General features: G+C 46.0%; 2 protein-coding genes across 2 annotated transcripts in view; both read right to left on the reverse strand.

Annotated features, from left to right (window-relative positions):
* Positions 1-14650, reverse strand: part of LOC140380629 (glutamine synthetase-like) — a 170483-nt gene extending 155833 nt beyond the window's left edge. The window contains exon 1 of the mRNA XM_072464491.1: positions 14536-14650. The gene's annotated coding sequence lies outside the window, so the exon portion shown is untranslated. The remainder of the gene's footprint in view (positions 1-14535) is intronic.
* The window catches only part of chst1 (carbohydrate (keratan sulfate Gal-6) sulfotransferase 1), an 87824-nt gene that overhangs the window by 15486 nt on the left and 57388 nt on the right, over positions 1-14950 (reverse strand). The window lies entirely within an intron of this gene.

The raw sequence follows: 14950 nt of genomic DNA on the forward strand, positions 1-14950 counted from the left end.
AGAGGAGGAGGGGAGAGAGGAAGAGGAGAGGAGGAGAGAAGAAAGTGGGAGGAGAGGATGAGAAGAGGGTGAGGGGAGAGAGGAAGAGGAGAGAGTAAAGGAGGAGGAGGAGAGAGGAGGAGGAGAGAAGGGGAGAGAGGAAGAGGGGATGAGAAGGAGGAGAGGGGTGAAGGAGAAAGAGGAGGAGGTGGAGAGGAGGAGAGTGCAGTCTGTTCTGATCTTTGGTCCTGAGGAAAGTTCTTGTTTGAATCTCAACTGCAGCTCGTATTTTTAACGTTTACATATTATTTGTAAATGACACTTAATTTAATTCATATTTAATCCTTGGATTCACATCGTGCCTTTCATAACACTCAAAGACAGCCACTGGCGTAGCCACAGCTGCCCTGGGGCGTGTCTCCCCTCCACGTCCCGACCACGCCCACTTCTGGCGGCTGTGTCAGGTGATCGTCTCATGATGTTTGTGGAGCTTCACTCAAAAGAAACTGTCTTCACTCGCTCCTCAAAATGTCCAGATTGTTTGCATTTTTAGTGATTTTTTGTATTTACCTTTTGTCATTTTTGCAAGTGCAAGAAAATATATCAAAGTATACGAAAGTGAAATATAGAAGACGTCAGACTTTGTGTCAGTTTTTGTTTCATGTGGAAAGGCAGAGAAATGACAGGGAAACGGAGCCTACACCGGGGCCCAACATCTCCTCCTGGGAACACTCCGGTAAGCAGAGCCACGCCCGGGAGATCCACCTTAAGTCCACCTTAAGTCCACCCTAAGTCCACCTTAAGTCCACCTTAAGTCCACCCTAAGTCCACCCTAAGTCCACCTTAAGTCCACCCTAAGTCCACCCTAAGTCCACCTTAAGTCCACCCTAAGTCCACCTTAAGTCCACCTTAAGTCCACCCTAAGTCCACCCTAAGTCCACCTTAAGTCCACCCTAAGTCCACCTTAAGTCCACCCTAAGTCCACCCTAAGTCCACCTTAAGTCCACCCTAAGTCCACCCTAAGTCCACCTTAAGTCCACCTTAAGTCCACCCTAAGTCCACCTTAAGTCCACCTTAAGTCCACCTTAAGTCCACCTTAAGTCCACCCTAAGTCCACCCTAAGTCCACCTTAAGTCCACCTTAAGTCCACCTTAAGTCCACCCTAAGTCCACCTTAAGTCCACCTTAAGTCCACCCTAAGTCCACCTTAAGTCCACCTTAAGTCCACCTTAAGTCCACCCTAAGTCCACCTTAAGTCCACCTTAAGTCCACCTTAAGTCCACCTAAAGTCCACCTTAAGTCCACCCTAAGTCCACCTTAAGTCCACCTTAAGTCCACCTAAAGTCCACCTTAAGTCCACCTAAAGTCCACCTTAAGTCCACCTAAAGTCCACCTTAAGTCCACCTAAAGTCCACCTTAAGTCCACCTTAAGTCCACCTTAAGTCCACCTTAAGTCCACCTTAAGTCCACCCTAAGTCCACCTTAAGTCCACCTTAAGTCCACCTTAAGTCCACCCTAAGTCCACCTTAAGTCCACCCTAAGTCCACCTTAAGTCCACCTTAAGTCCACCTTAAGTCCACCTTAAGTCCACCCTAAGTCCACCCTAAGTCCACCCTAAGTCCACCTTAAGTCCACCCTAAGTCCACCTTAAGTCCACCTTAAGTCCACCCTAAGTCCACCTTAAGTCCACCCTAAGTCCACCTTAAGTCCACCTTAAGTTCACCTTAAGTCCACCCTAAGTCCACCTTAAGTCCACCTTAAGTCCACCTTAAGTCCACCCTAAGTCCACCCTAAGTCCACCTTAAGTCCACCCTAAGTCCACCTTAAGTCCACCCTAAGTCCACCCTAAGTCCACCCTAAGTCCACCCTAAGTCCACCTTAAGTCCACCTTAAGTCCACCCTAAGTCCACCTTAAGTTCACCTTAAGTCCACCCTAAGTCCACCTTAAGTCCACCTTAAGTCCACCTTAAGTCCACCCTAAGTCCACCTTAAGTCCACCTTAAGTCCACCTTAAGTCCACCTTAAGTCCACCCTAAGTCCACCTTAAGTCCACCTTAAGTCCACCTTAAGTCCACCCTAAGTCCACCTTAAGTCCACCTTAAGTCCACCTTAAGTCCACCTTAAGTCCACCCTAAGTCCACCTTAAGTCCACCTTAAGTCCACCTTAAGTCCACCCTAAGTCCACCCTAAGTCCACCCTAAGTCCACCCTAAGTCCACCTTAAGTCCACCTTAAGTCCACCTTAAGTCCACCTTAAGTCCACCCTAAGTCCACCTTAAGTCCACCTTAAGTCCACCTTAAGTCCACCCTAAGTCCACCCTAAGTCCACCTTAAGTCCACCTTAAGTCCACCTTAAGTCCACCTTAAGTCCACCTAAAGTCCACCTTAAGTCCACCCTAAGTCCACCTTAAGTCCACCTTAAGTCCACTTTAAGTCCACCTTAAGTCCACCTAAAGTCCACCTTAAGTCCACCTAAAGTCCACCTTAAGTCCACCTTAAGTCCACTTTAAGTCCACCTTAAGTCCACCTAAAGTCCACCTTAAGTCCACCTAAAGTCCACCTTAAGTTCACCTTAAGTCCACCCTAAGTCCACCTTAAGTCCACCTTAAGTCCACCTTAAGTCCACCCTAAGTCCACCTTAAGTCCACCTTAAGTCCACCTTAAGTCCACCTTAAGTCCACCCTAAGTCCACCTTAAGTCCACCTTAAGTCCACCTTAAGTCCACCCTAAGTCCACCTTAAGTCCACCTTAAGTCCACCTTAAGTCCACCTCAAGTCCACCCTAAGTCCACCTTAAGTCCACCTTAAGTCCACCTTAAGTCCACCCTAAGTCCACCCTAAGTCCACCCTAAGTCCACCTTAAGTCCACCTTAAGTCCACCTTAAGTCCACCTTAAGTCCACCCTAAGTCCACCCTAAGTCCACCTTAAGTCCACCTTAAGTCCACCTTAAGTCCACCCTAAGTCCACCTTAAGTCCACCTTAAGTCCACCTTAAGTCCACCCTAAGTCCACCCTAAGTCCACCTTAAGTCCACCTTAAGTCCACCTTAAGTCCACCTTAAGTCCACCCTAAGTCCACCTTAAGTCCACCTTAAGTCCACCCTAAGTCCACCCTAAGTCCACCTTAAGTCCACCTTAAGTCCACCCTAAGTCCACCTTAAGTCCACCTTAAGTCCACCTTAAGTCCACCTAAAGTCCACCTTAAGTCCACCCTAAGTCCACCTTAAGTCCACCTTAAGTCCACTTTAAGTCCACCTTAAGTCCACCTAAAGTCCACCTTAAGTCCACCTAAAGTCCACCTTAAGTCCACCTAAAGTCCACCTTAAGTCCACCCTAAGTCCACCTTAAGTCCACCTTAAGTCCACTTTAAGTCCACCCTAAGTCCACCTTAAGTCCACCCTAAGTCCACCTTAAGTCCACCTTAAGTCCACTTTAAGTCCACCCTAAGTCCACCTTAAGTCCACCTTAAGTCCACCTTAAGTCCACCTAAAGTCCACCTTAAGTCCACCTTAAGTCCACCTAAAGTCCACCTTAAGTCCACCCTAAGTCCACCTTAAGTCCACCTTAAGTCCACCTTAAGTCCACCTTAAGTCCACCCTAAGTCCACCCTAAGTCCACCTTAAGTCCACCTTAAGTCCACCTTAAGTCCACCCTAAGTCCACCCTAAGTCCACCTTAAGTCCACCCTAAGTCCACCTTAAGTCCACCTTAAGTCCACCTTAAGTCCACCTAAAGTCCACCTTAAGTCCACCTAAAGTCCACCTTAAGTCCACCCTAAGTCCACCTTAAGTCCACCTTAAGTCCACTTTAAGTCCACCCTAAGTCCACCTTAAGTCCACCTTAAGTCCACCTTAAGTCCACCTAAAGTCCACCTTAAGTCCACCTAAAGTCCACCTTAAGTCCACCCTAAGTCCACCTTAAGTCCACCTTAAGTCCACCTTAAGTCCACCCTAAGTCCACCTTAAGTCCACCTTAAGTCCACCTTAAGTCCACCCTAAGTCCACCTTAAGTCCACCTTAAGTCCACCTTAAGTCCACCCTAAGTCCACCTTAAGTCCACCTTAAGTCCACCTAAAGTCCACCTTAAGTCCACCTTAAGTCCACCTTAAGTCCACCCTAAGTCCACCCTAAGTCCACCTTAAGTCCACCTTAAGTCCACCTTAAGTCCACCTTAAGTCCACCCTAAGTCCACCTTAAGTCCACCTTAAGTCCACCTTAAGTCCACCCTAAGTCCACCCTAAGTCCACCCTAAGTCCACCCTAAGTCCACCCTAAGTCCACCCTAAGTCCACCTTAAGTCCACCTTAAGTCCACCTTAAGTCCACCTTAAGTCCACCCTAAGTCCACCCTAAGTCCACCTTAAGTCCACCTTAAGTCCACCTTAAGTCCACCCTAAGTCCACCTTAAGTCCACCTTAAGTCCACCTTAAGTCCACCCTAAGTCCACCCTAAGTCCACCTTAAGTCCACCTTAAGTCCACCTTAAGTCCACCTTAAGTCCACCCTAAGTCCACCTTAAGTCCACCTTAAGTCCACCTAAAGTCCACCTTAAGTCCACCCTAAGTCCACCTTAAGTCCACCTTAAGTCCACTTTAAGTCCACCTTAAGTCCACCTAAAGTCCACCTTAAGTCCACCTAAAGTCCACCTTAAGTCCACCTAAAGTCCACCTTAAGTCCACCCTAAGTCCACCTTAAGTCCACCTTAAGTCCACTTTAAGTCCACCCTAAGTCCACCTTAAGTCCACCTAAAGTCCACCTAAAGTCCACCTTAAGTCCACCTTAAGTCCACCTAAAGTCCACCTTAAGTCCACCCTAAGTCCACCTTAAGTCCACCTTAAGTCCACCTTAAGTCCACCTTAAGTCCACCCTAAGTCCACCCTAAGTCCACCTTAAGTCCACCTTAAGTCCACCTTAAGTCCACCCTAAGTCCACCCTAAGTCCACCTTAAGTCCACCCTAAGTCCACCTTAAGTCCACCTTAAGTCCACCTAAAGTCCACCTTAAGTCCACCTAAAGTCCACCTTAAGTCCACCTTAAGTCCACCTAAAGTCCACCTTAAGTCCACCCTAAGTCCACCTTAAGTCCACCTTAAGTCCACTTTAAGTCCACCCTAAGTCCACCTTAAGTCCACCTTAAGTCCACCTTAAGTCCACCTAAAGTCCACCTTAAGTCCACCTAAAGTCCACCTTAAGTCCACCCTAAGTCCACCTTAAGTCCACCTTAAGTCCACCTTAAGTCCACCCTAAGTCCACCTTAAGTCCACCTTAAGTCCACCTTAAGTCCACCCTAAGTCCACCTTAAGTCCACCTTAAGTCCACCTTAAGTCCACCCTAAGTCCACCTTAAGTCCACCTTAAGTCCACCTAAAGTCCACCTTAAGTCCACCTTAAGTCCACCTTAAGTCCACCCTAAGTCCACCTTAAGTCCACCTTAAGTCCACCTTAAGTCCACCCTAAGTCCACCTTAAGTCCACCTTAAGTCCACCTAAAGTCCACCTTAAGTCCACCTTAAGTCCACCTTAAACCTTCACCTGGCGAAACATCAGCTCTGACCGATCGTTTCATCGGATGTTTGCTCGTGACCCGCCGCATGTCGCGTGTCGTGCGTTTTCACGTGCGTCCGCGGCAACACTTAATCCCTGTGTGTAAATCAGATGCCCTCCCGTCCTCCCACACCCCCCCGGGGCGTGGTCCGAGCACAGCATAAACGGTTCCTCGCTCGAACGTCCCGTTTGCGTTGCTCATCCACACACTCGCTTCTGTTTTGCGGCGGTTGTTTGTGTGACTTTATTGTTGCCGTGGAGACATTCAGCCGCTGTTTTCTTTACTAATGCTGCGCCGACGGTGGCATCTGTAATACGTGTGCCAACTTTACGTTTGAGGAGATGTAAGTGATGGATTCTGCGGCTTCAGGTCAGAGGTCACCGGGCTTTTTAGGGTCGAGGGTCACTTGACGAGCACGGCGTCGGTCAAGTCGCCTAAACGGGCCCATAACGACATCCATGTCCGTGTATTTTTACCATGTGGGGTTGCATTTGTCCTGCTTCTTGTGCACGATGAACATCACAATTTGTTCTTTTTATTGTAGTCGAGTGGCTGTGATCTGAACCTGACCAGACCAGACTCAGTGGCTCGGGACCAAACACGTGTACTTTACTAAACTTAATGGAAAACATCACAAATGGCATGTTTAGGTTTCAACCTGCAGAAAAAGAGAAAAGAAAACGCAGCTTTTGTGTGAGTTCGTCTCCAGTCAGGGATGAAAAAATGCCAAACAAACAATGCCAAAAGCGAGTTGTTTTAATCCTGTACAGTGATCCTATAACGCCGTTCACTTTTCTGTCTCGCTGCTTCGCGGATTTTCATCGTGCATTGTGTTCTGCATTCTGATTGGCTAAACACGGGCTAAACAGTCTCTGCGCGTCTTCTCTACCTGTGTGTCAATAACGTTATGGATTAATATGTACACGTACGTAAAACCACTTGCCAAATTGAAGTTTGCGAGGCCGGTGAGAGCGGCGCATGAGCTTCAATGTTTTATGGAGTATTTCATTGTATAATAATTGTAAAAAAATAAAGGTTTCTACTTCGCGGATTTTGCCTATTGCGGGTTCGTTTTGGAACGTGACCCCCGCGATAAACGAGGGTTCACTGTAATACAAAGGACCTGAAAGTGAAAGTACGTAGTCAGATTACAGTTCTCAGACTGGACAAAGGAACAGAATATTTAACTAAATACATTTTCAAAGTTGCACGTATTTACACGTGTCACTTGTTGGACCGCTGCTTTGTACTTCGACGAGAGGAAAACAGTATTCTCTCGAAGTAATCGGTCTCGAGCAGCAGCTGTGGGGTTGAACCAGGACCTTCTCGCTGTGAGCCCAAGTGCACACACACTTCTGCCCTGGGACTCGTGTGTGTCAGAGGTGTTTTGGCCCAGATCTGCCAAACACACTCAGGACCAGCTCCGTCACTGCAGCCGGAAGAGTGACGAGGAAGTAGCAGCGAGTACAAGTACAAGTACAAGTACAAGTACAAGTACAAGTACAAGTACAAGTACAAGTACAAGTACAAGTACAAGTACAAGTTCAAGTACAAGTACAAGTACAAGTACAAGTTCAAGTACAGCAGGTGAGACTTTATTGTCCTCATAAGGAAATTTGCCCTCTGCATTTGTCACGTCGTTGAGTGCTTCCAGCGCCCAGGACCAGGACCAGGTCATGGTCATGGTCATGGTCATGGTCATGGTCTGGAGGATTTGGTGCGCGTTTCTCACTCGGACACAGAGAGAAACATGTGAATTCCACAGAAAGGTCCGGGAGTCGAACCCAGAAGCCTCTTGCTGTGAGGGGAAAGCACTAACACTAAAGGCTTCGTTATAAAATATGAACTACCACGTTTACACAGAACTCAATGTGCCAGAAAATTTAACCAAAGTCCTCTCTGTGAGCTGCTGCATCTCCACAAATCTGACTCGTAGTTTGGGCTGGATTCTCCTCCTGCTTGTTTCCATGGAAATGTTAGCATAAAGCTTGCATAAATAATGTTCCGCAGTGTGGTTTTAATTTTCTATTTTTTTGTAAATAGTTCAGTGTTTGGCACGGAATTATCTGCTATCTTTATGTAGGCGGAGTTAAAATGAATGAGCAGGACACAGGAGGGGGTCGAACCCACGACCTCAGGAGTCAAACCCACAACCTCAGGAGTCAAACCCACAACCTCAGGAGTCAAACCCACAACCTCAGGAGTCAAACCCACAACCTCAGGAGTCAAACCCACGACCTCAGGAGTCAAACCCACAACCTCAGGAGTCAAACCCACGACCTCAGGAGTCAAACCCACGACCTCAGGGGTCAAACCCACGACCTCGTCACTGTGAACGACAGGGGGATGATGTTCTAGTTTCCAGAGTGAAACACAGGTAGAACATGCAGCTGCTGCAGTAACTCTCTCTGGCACTGAAAGCCTGGACGCACCCAGCCATAGCGTCCCGTGTCTAATGCTGAAAGGAGCACTCAGGTCTGGGGACGCTGAGCCCACAGACGAGCCCCTCAGCCTGGGCTTTGACCGTCCCGGACCCCCCCTCGCTCCGGCGTGGACCCTTTTGTGCCGAGCTGAATGAGGATGTTCTTTGGACTGGGATCGCTTACACGGGGAGGAGGGGCACGCCGCAGGGTTTTAACGTCTTAGAGTGCGCGTTTTACACGCCGTTTAAGCACAAGTTTGACCAATGATCAGTTTGTTTGGTTGTTATCACTTTTGTTTGTTCCACACGTGTCAAGGAAAAGTTTGTGAGGAAAAGTGAATCAAAGTGAATCAAGGTTTGAGAGCGAGCGGTCGTAAAACAAGCGCGCACACAAAATGTACACGTCTTTTTTACAATTTAACTCTTTTTTTTTACAATTTATTTTTTAACTCTTTTACTCACGCTTTGTCTGTAAATGTGGAAATCAAAATATTGGTTGGTTGGATCTGATGTATTATGTTCGAGTGAAGTTCTTTAATTGTGTTGTTTATTCAATATTTTGAGAAAGTTCAAAACAACTTAAAGTTCTCATGAAGGTTCTCCTGTTTCTCTAATCCTGACTCAGTTCGATGGGAGGGCACCCGTGGTAAATATTCATCCGTTTTTACTTCCGTTAAGTTGCAGTTTGTGAAAATATTTAGAAAAATAAAGAGTTTAAAATGACAGGGAGACGAGCTGAATCCCTCTGTGATGTCATCAGTGTGCGACACAGAGACAGTTTAAACCATGGTTGGACTGAATAAAGGTGTTTTATGGTCTTATTGTGTCAGATCAGAACTGTTTATGTTCATGAGGAGTTTGGCTCTCGTTTACAGCCTGGTTGCTAGGTAACAGCTGTGGAATTACCTCTATCCGTGTCATATCTGCGCTCGCGTCCAACCAGGAAGTATGAGGCAGCACAAAGACCATACGGGAGTATCCCACACATGCCGAGGATGTGATGAAACACCGTCAAGCCACCATCGGGGACGTTTTTAGGAGAGCATGAAACTGTTTGACCCTCTCCCGCAATCGTACGTTCATCCTGACGTTTGTGGCCCGATTACAGCTCTTTCACCTTCCGCCACCGTCACAAAACGAGATAACTACTACCAAAGAACAAAGGCAGAAACAAAGGCAGGATTGTGCAGTTTAAAGCTTCAGAAAACCATCTAGCGCACAAAAAGGAAAAGCCCATCCCCGCATTATGTGCCCCCCAGAATAAATGCGACCGCCTTGAATATGTGACTGTGGCGTCCTTGTGCGTTTACACCGGTTTATTCATGTGACTGTCGCGTCCTTGTGCGTTTACACCGGTTTATTCATGTGACTGTCGCGTCCTTGTGCGTTTACACCGGTTTATTCATGTGACTGTCGCGTCCTTGTGCGTTTACACCGGTTTATTCATGTGACTGTCGCGTCCTTGTGCGTTTACACCGGTTTATTCATGTGACTGTCGCGTCCTTGTGCGTTTACACCGGTTTATTCATGTGACTGTCGCGTCCTTGTGCGTTTACACCGGTTTATTCATGTGACTGTCGCGTCCTTGTGCGTTTACACCGGTTTATTCATGTGACTGTCGCGTCCTTGTGCGTTTACACCGGTTTATTCATGTGACTGTCGCGTCCTTGTGCGTTTACACCGGTTTATTCATGTGACTGTCGCGTCCTTGTGCGTTTACACCGGTTTATTCATGTGACTGTCGCGTCCTTGTGCGTTTACACCGGTTTATTCATGTGACTGTCGCGTCCTTGTGCGTTTACACCGGTTTATTCATGTGACTGTCGCGTCCTTGTGCGTTTACACCGGTTTATTCATGTGACTGTCGCGTCCTTGTGCGTTTACACCGGTTTATTCATGTGACTGTAGCGTTCCACCCTCACCACAGACTTACTACATGCACGTGAAGCTGGTGGTTGTATGTGGAACTGCACCTTAAAGGACACGGAGAGAACTGCTCACACTGTCAGAGGGCGGTGAAATTATGAGCATGTAATAATAATGATAAGAATATCAAGGTTTATATCATGTATCTATTATCTTCAGTCAGATAATGTCGGTTATACCTTATGTCATATTATACTTGTTAAACATCTGAGAGGGTCCAATGCCCAAGTAAAAGTTTAGGTCCAGCAACGCTCCTGGTCCTGGTTTAGTCTTGGTTTAGATCTGGTTTTGTCCTGGTCCAGTCCTGTTTTGGTCCTGGTTTAGTCCTGTTTTAGTCCGGTTTTAGACCTGGTTTAGGCCTGTATTAGTCCTGTATTAGACCTGGTTTAGTCCTAGTTTGGTCCTGTTTTAGACCTGGTTTAGGTCTGTTTTAGTCCTGTTTTAGACCTTTTTTATGTCTGTTTTAGGCCTGTTTTAGACCTGGTTTATGTCTGTTTTAGTCCTGGTTCAGTTTTTTTTCTGTCCACAAGAGTTCGCTGTTTCTCCACAGATGGCGCGCCTGAGCGCCTGCCTCACGCATGCGCAGTCTGTTTCGTTGCTTTCTAGCCGTTTTCCCGGAGTTTGATGAAACACAAACGAAACAAAACAGCGCATTTTTCGGATTAAACGTTCAAACCACAGACGGAGTGGCATCTCACGTACGTACGCCTGCAAGACACGTCCACGACACATTTAGTCTTTCTCTACGGCTTTGTTTTGCTCGGGTTTTGCCGTGTTAGCTGCTGTTAGCCACCGTTAGCCGCTGCTGTTGGCCGCACATGAGCTTTCACGGCGTTTCTCCAGCGCTCATATATATTCATGTTTATTATATTATTATTATTCATGTTTATTATATTATTTTTATTCATGTTTATTATATTATTTTTATTAATGTTCATTATATCATTTTTATATCATCCAGAAAGAAACTGACTGAAGGTGTGATTGAGTTTAAGAGGCACCAATAAACATCCCTAAAATGAAGCGACAAAACGTTTTAAAATGAGGGTGTATTTAACTCTTTTGTGTTATATACATTTTAAATTTTTGCAAACAATTACATTTATTGAATATTAAAAACGTTTTGCATTGTTTTGCTTGACTGTAGCATTATTATTATTATGTGGCTTTGGACTGTGACAATAATGTAAACTGGGGTTATGCAACATTTTAGAAGATTTTTTTATTTTTAAATTGTTAATCACTTCACGATTCATTTCTGAAAGTCATGGATTCATTATTATAAATATTTCCTTTCATAACGTATTATCAGAAGGTTTAGGGCCATTTCTGTATACATTTAACAAAATAATCATTAGTAATAAATTGAGTTGGAAAATTGTTCAGTATTTTTAGATTTACATTTCTGAAAACACAATGTTATCAGTTTATAATAATTCTCTTTTGCCGTTTATTTCGTCTGGTCTATGGGTAATATCTATAAAAAATGTGTAAAGTGTGACGTCTCTTCTGTTATCGTTTATTAATACACACTTTTCTGTCGGAACAATAATCAAAAGACCAAAGTCAATTTTCATGTGACTTCAAAGAGAAGTATTTTAATTTCAATATTTCTGAAAAATGTTGTAGTGTTTATTCTAAACGTGTGAAGACGCAGATGTGTTTCAGAACGTGTTTGTAGAGTCTGAAGGTCCCACAGTATTATTATAACAGTATTTTACAGTTAAAAGTCCTTCTCAATCTTAATATTTATCATAAATAATAATATTGGGATTGTTTGTCCTCAGAATGCAGACGTGTCCCGTGTCCTCTCTGATGTCTCTCCTTTGCCCCGGCCTGGCTGTAGGACCCTCTCTGTTCTGTGGGGGAGCGCTCGGTCTGTGGTGGGTGGGGCTTCCTCTGGAGGCGGGCTCTGAGCTGCCGAGGGGGCGGGGCTTACCACAGGACGTGACTAATTGCACGGTGAGTCTGGTTATTGAGCGTCTGCGTCATAAAGCAGACACTATATGTTCTTGTATTCTTATATTATATTTTCCAGATCAGGATTTTCCTGATTTTTGACGCGTTTCAACTTCTTAACTTCTTAAGTTAAACCTCTTTACGATCGCTTTCACCGTCTAAGAGGGGCTTTTGCTTTTGACATTTGAACATCTTGTATTTTTTTCAGTATTTGCCAAAGTAAATTGCTAATACTAACGCTAATGCTAATTAGTGTTAGCATTAACGTCTCTACAGGGAGGAGGGGGTGCAGCCGGGTCACTGAGGCTCTCTCTCTCTTTCTCCCTGCTCAGGTCTGTGTTCAGCACCATCTTGCAATTTGTCAGAACAAACAACTATTTGAGTCGCAAACAACACAATCTTTAACTGTGAATTACTGAGCAAAACGCAGCAGAAAACATGGATGGGCGGGAAGGCTGAATATTTCTTAACAAATATTGAAAATTTTCAACAACGTACTCTGACACACATGCAGTACTTTCACACACATGTAGTACTTTTCCACAAATGTTGCACATTACACTTCTTTACACAACTAAACTACATTACACAACTTAAGCTTAAACAAACTAGTACTGGAGCTAAAGATTAAAGTCTTTAGACTTTAAAGATTAAAGACTAAAGAATAAAGAGTGAAAACTTTTCAGACCACATCTGAATATTTGATTTAAAAAGGTGTTGTAGGGCACATAAAAGCTCATTTTGGTTATAATCTGACCTCAGCTGTTGGTATGAAAGGAAAAGGTTTGTTCTAGTGTTCTACTGCACATAAAAAGGTATTTGAAACAAACGGGGGGTTAGAACCACAAAAGTCCACGAGCCATGGAATAGAATGTTCATTCCATGGAATGCTCAAGTTTATTGTTCTTCCCCTGGTTTCTTATTTCTATTCGTCATGTTCATACTCAGGCATTTTTGACGTTTCACAGGTCTTTCCTTCTGCTGCTGTCACACTCTACAACAAACACTGTTAGCCCCGAACATGTGCAATACTGACTTAACCATGTGCAATACCGTCATATTCATGTGCAATTACTGTCGTGATCACACGCAATAATGTCACATTCATGTGCATATCACTGATGTAAATAGAGTGTTTATTTTACCATTATTAGGCTGCCCCAAATTAATTATCTGTTTGCTGTAACCCGACCCACCATTTTTCAAGTGGGTAGGTAGGTAAATTATTTATTTATTTTAACTTTGAAGGCAAAAAAAAGATCCAAAATTAATTGTGTGTTTGGTGTAACCCTACCAATTTTTTTCAAGTGGGTAAGTAGGAAGGTAATTTTTATTTATTTTTTTAACTTAAAAGCATAAAAAATTCCAAATTAGTATATAGAATTTTATGATAATTTGCCTATGAAATTAAGTTAATATTATCATTTATCAAAAGAGATGCTACCGTAAATGTCCATCCATCCATCCATCTTCTGCCGCTTTATCCGGGGCCGGGTCGCGGGGGCAGCAGTCTGAGCAGGGACTCCCAGACTTCCTTCTCCCCAGACACTTCCTCTAACTCCTCCGGGGGGATCCCGAGGCGTTCCCAGGCTAGCCGAGAGACAGTCTCTCCAGCGTGTCCTGGGTCTTCCCCGGGGCCTCTTCCCGGTGGGACATGCCTGAAACACCTCCCGAGGGAGGCGCCCAGGAGGCATCCGGAACAGATGCCCGAGCCACCTCAGCTGGAGGAGCAGCGGCTCTACTCCGAGCTCCCCCCGTGTGGCCGAGCTCCTCACCTTATCTCTAAGGGAGCGCCCAGCCACACGGCGGAGGAAACTCATTTCGACCGCTTGTATCCGCGATCTTGTCCTTTGGGTCACTACCCAAAGCTCATGACCATAGGTGAGGTCAGAACGTAGACCGACCGGTAAATAGAGAGCTTTGCCTTTCGGCTCAGCTCCCTCTTTACCACAACGGTCCGATGCAGCGACTGCATCACTGCAGCCGCTGCACCGATCCGCCTGTCGATCTCACGCTCCATCCTTCCCTCACTCGTGAACAAGACCCCAAGATACTTGAACTCCTCCACTTGGGGCAAGGACACCCCACCCACCTGGAGAGGGCAAGCCACCTTTTTCCGGTCGAGAACCATGGCCTCGGATTTGGAGGTGCTGATTCTCATCCCAGCCGCTTCACACTCGGCTACAAACCATCCCAGTGCATGTTGCAGGTCCGGGTTTGATGGAGCCATCAGGACAACATCGTCTGCAAACAGCAGAGATGAGATCCTGTGGTCCCCAAACCGGACACCCTCCGACCCCTGACTGCGCCTAGAAATTCTGTCCATAAAAATTATGAACAGAACCGGTGACAAAGGGCAGCCCTGAGGAGTCCAACATGCACTGGGAACAGGTCTGACTTACTGCCGGCAATGCGAACACAGCTCCTGCTCCGGTCATACAGGGACCGGACAGCCCTGAGCAAAGGGCCCCGGACCCCGTACTCCCGGAGCACCCCCCAAAGGACACCTCGAGGGACACGGTCGAAAGCCTTCTCCAGATCCACAAAGCACATGTGGACTGGTTGGGAAAACTCCCATGAACCCTCGAGCACCCGATGGAGGGTATAGAGCTGGTCCAGTGTTCCACGACCGGGACGAAAACCACTCTGCTCCTCCTGAATCCGAGGTTCGACTATCGGTCGGATTCTCCTCTCCAGTACCTTGGAATAGACCTTACCAGGGAGGCTGAGGAGTGTGATCCCTCTGTAGTTGGAGCACACCCTCCGGTCCCCCTTCTTGAACAGAGGGACCACCACCCCGGTCTGCCAGTCCAGAGGCACGGTCCCCGAACGCCACGCAATGTTGCATGAGACGTGTCAACCAAGACAGTCCTACAACATCCAGATACTTTAGGTCCTCAGGGCAGATCTCATCCACCCCCAGAGCCCTGCCACCGAGGAGTTTGCGAACAACCTCAGTGACTTCAGCTTGGGTGATGGATGAGCCAGCCTCCGAGTCCCCGGTCTCTACTTCCTCTTCGGTAGACGTGACTGAGGGATTAAGGAGATCCTTAAATGTACAAAACAAAAAAATGAATAAGTCTACCCAATAAACTATTTTTGTACAGGACAAATTATTTTATTTTTTGACCA

Source organism: Eucyclogobius newberryi, unplaced genomic scaffold (assembly GCF_026437365.1).
Source record: "Eucyclogobius newberryi isolate DKJ021-1_F unplaced genomic scaffold, fEucNew1.0.hap1 SCAF_5, whole genome shotgun sequence".
Taxonomy (NCBI): Eukaryota; Metazoa; Chordata; class Actinopteri; order Gobiiformes; family Gobiidae; genus Eucyclogobius; species Eucyclogobius newberryi.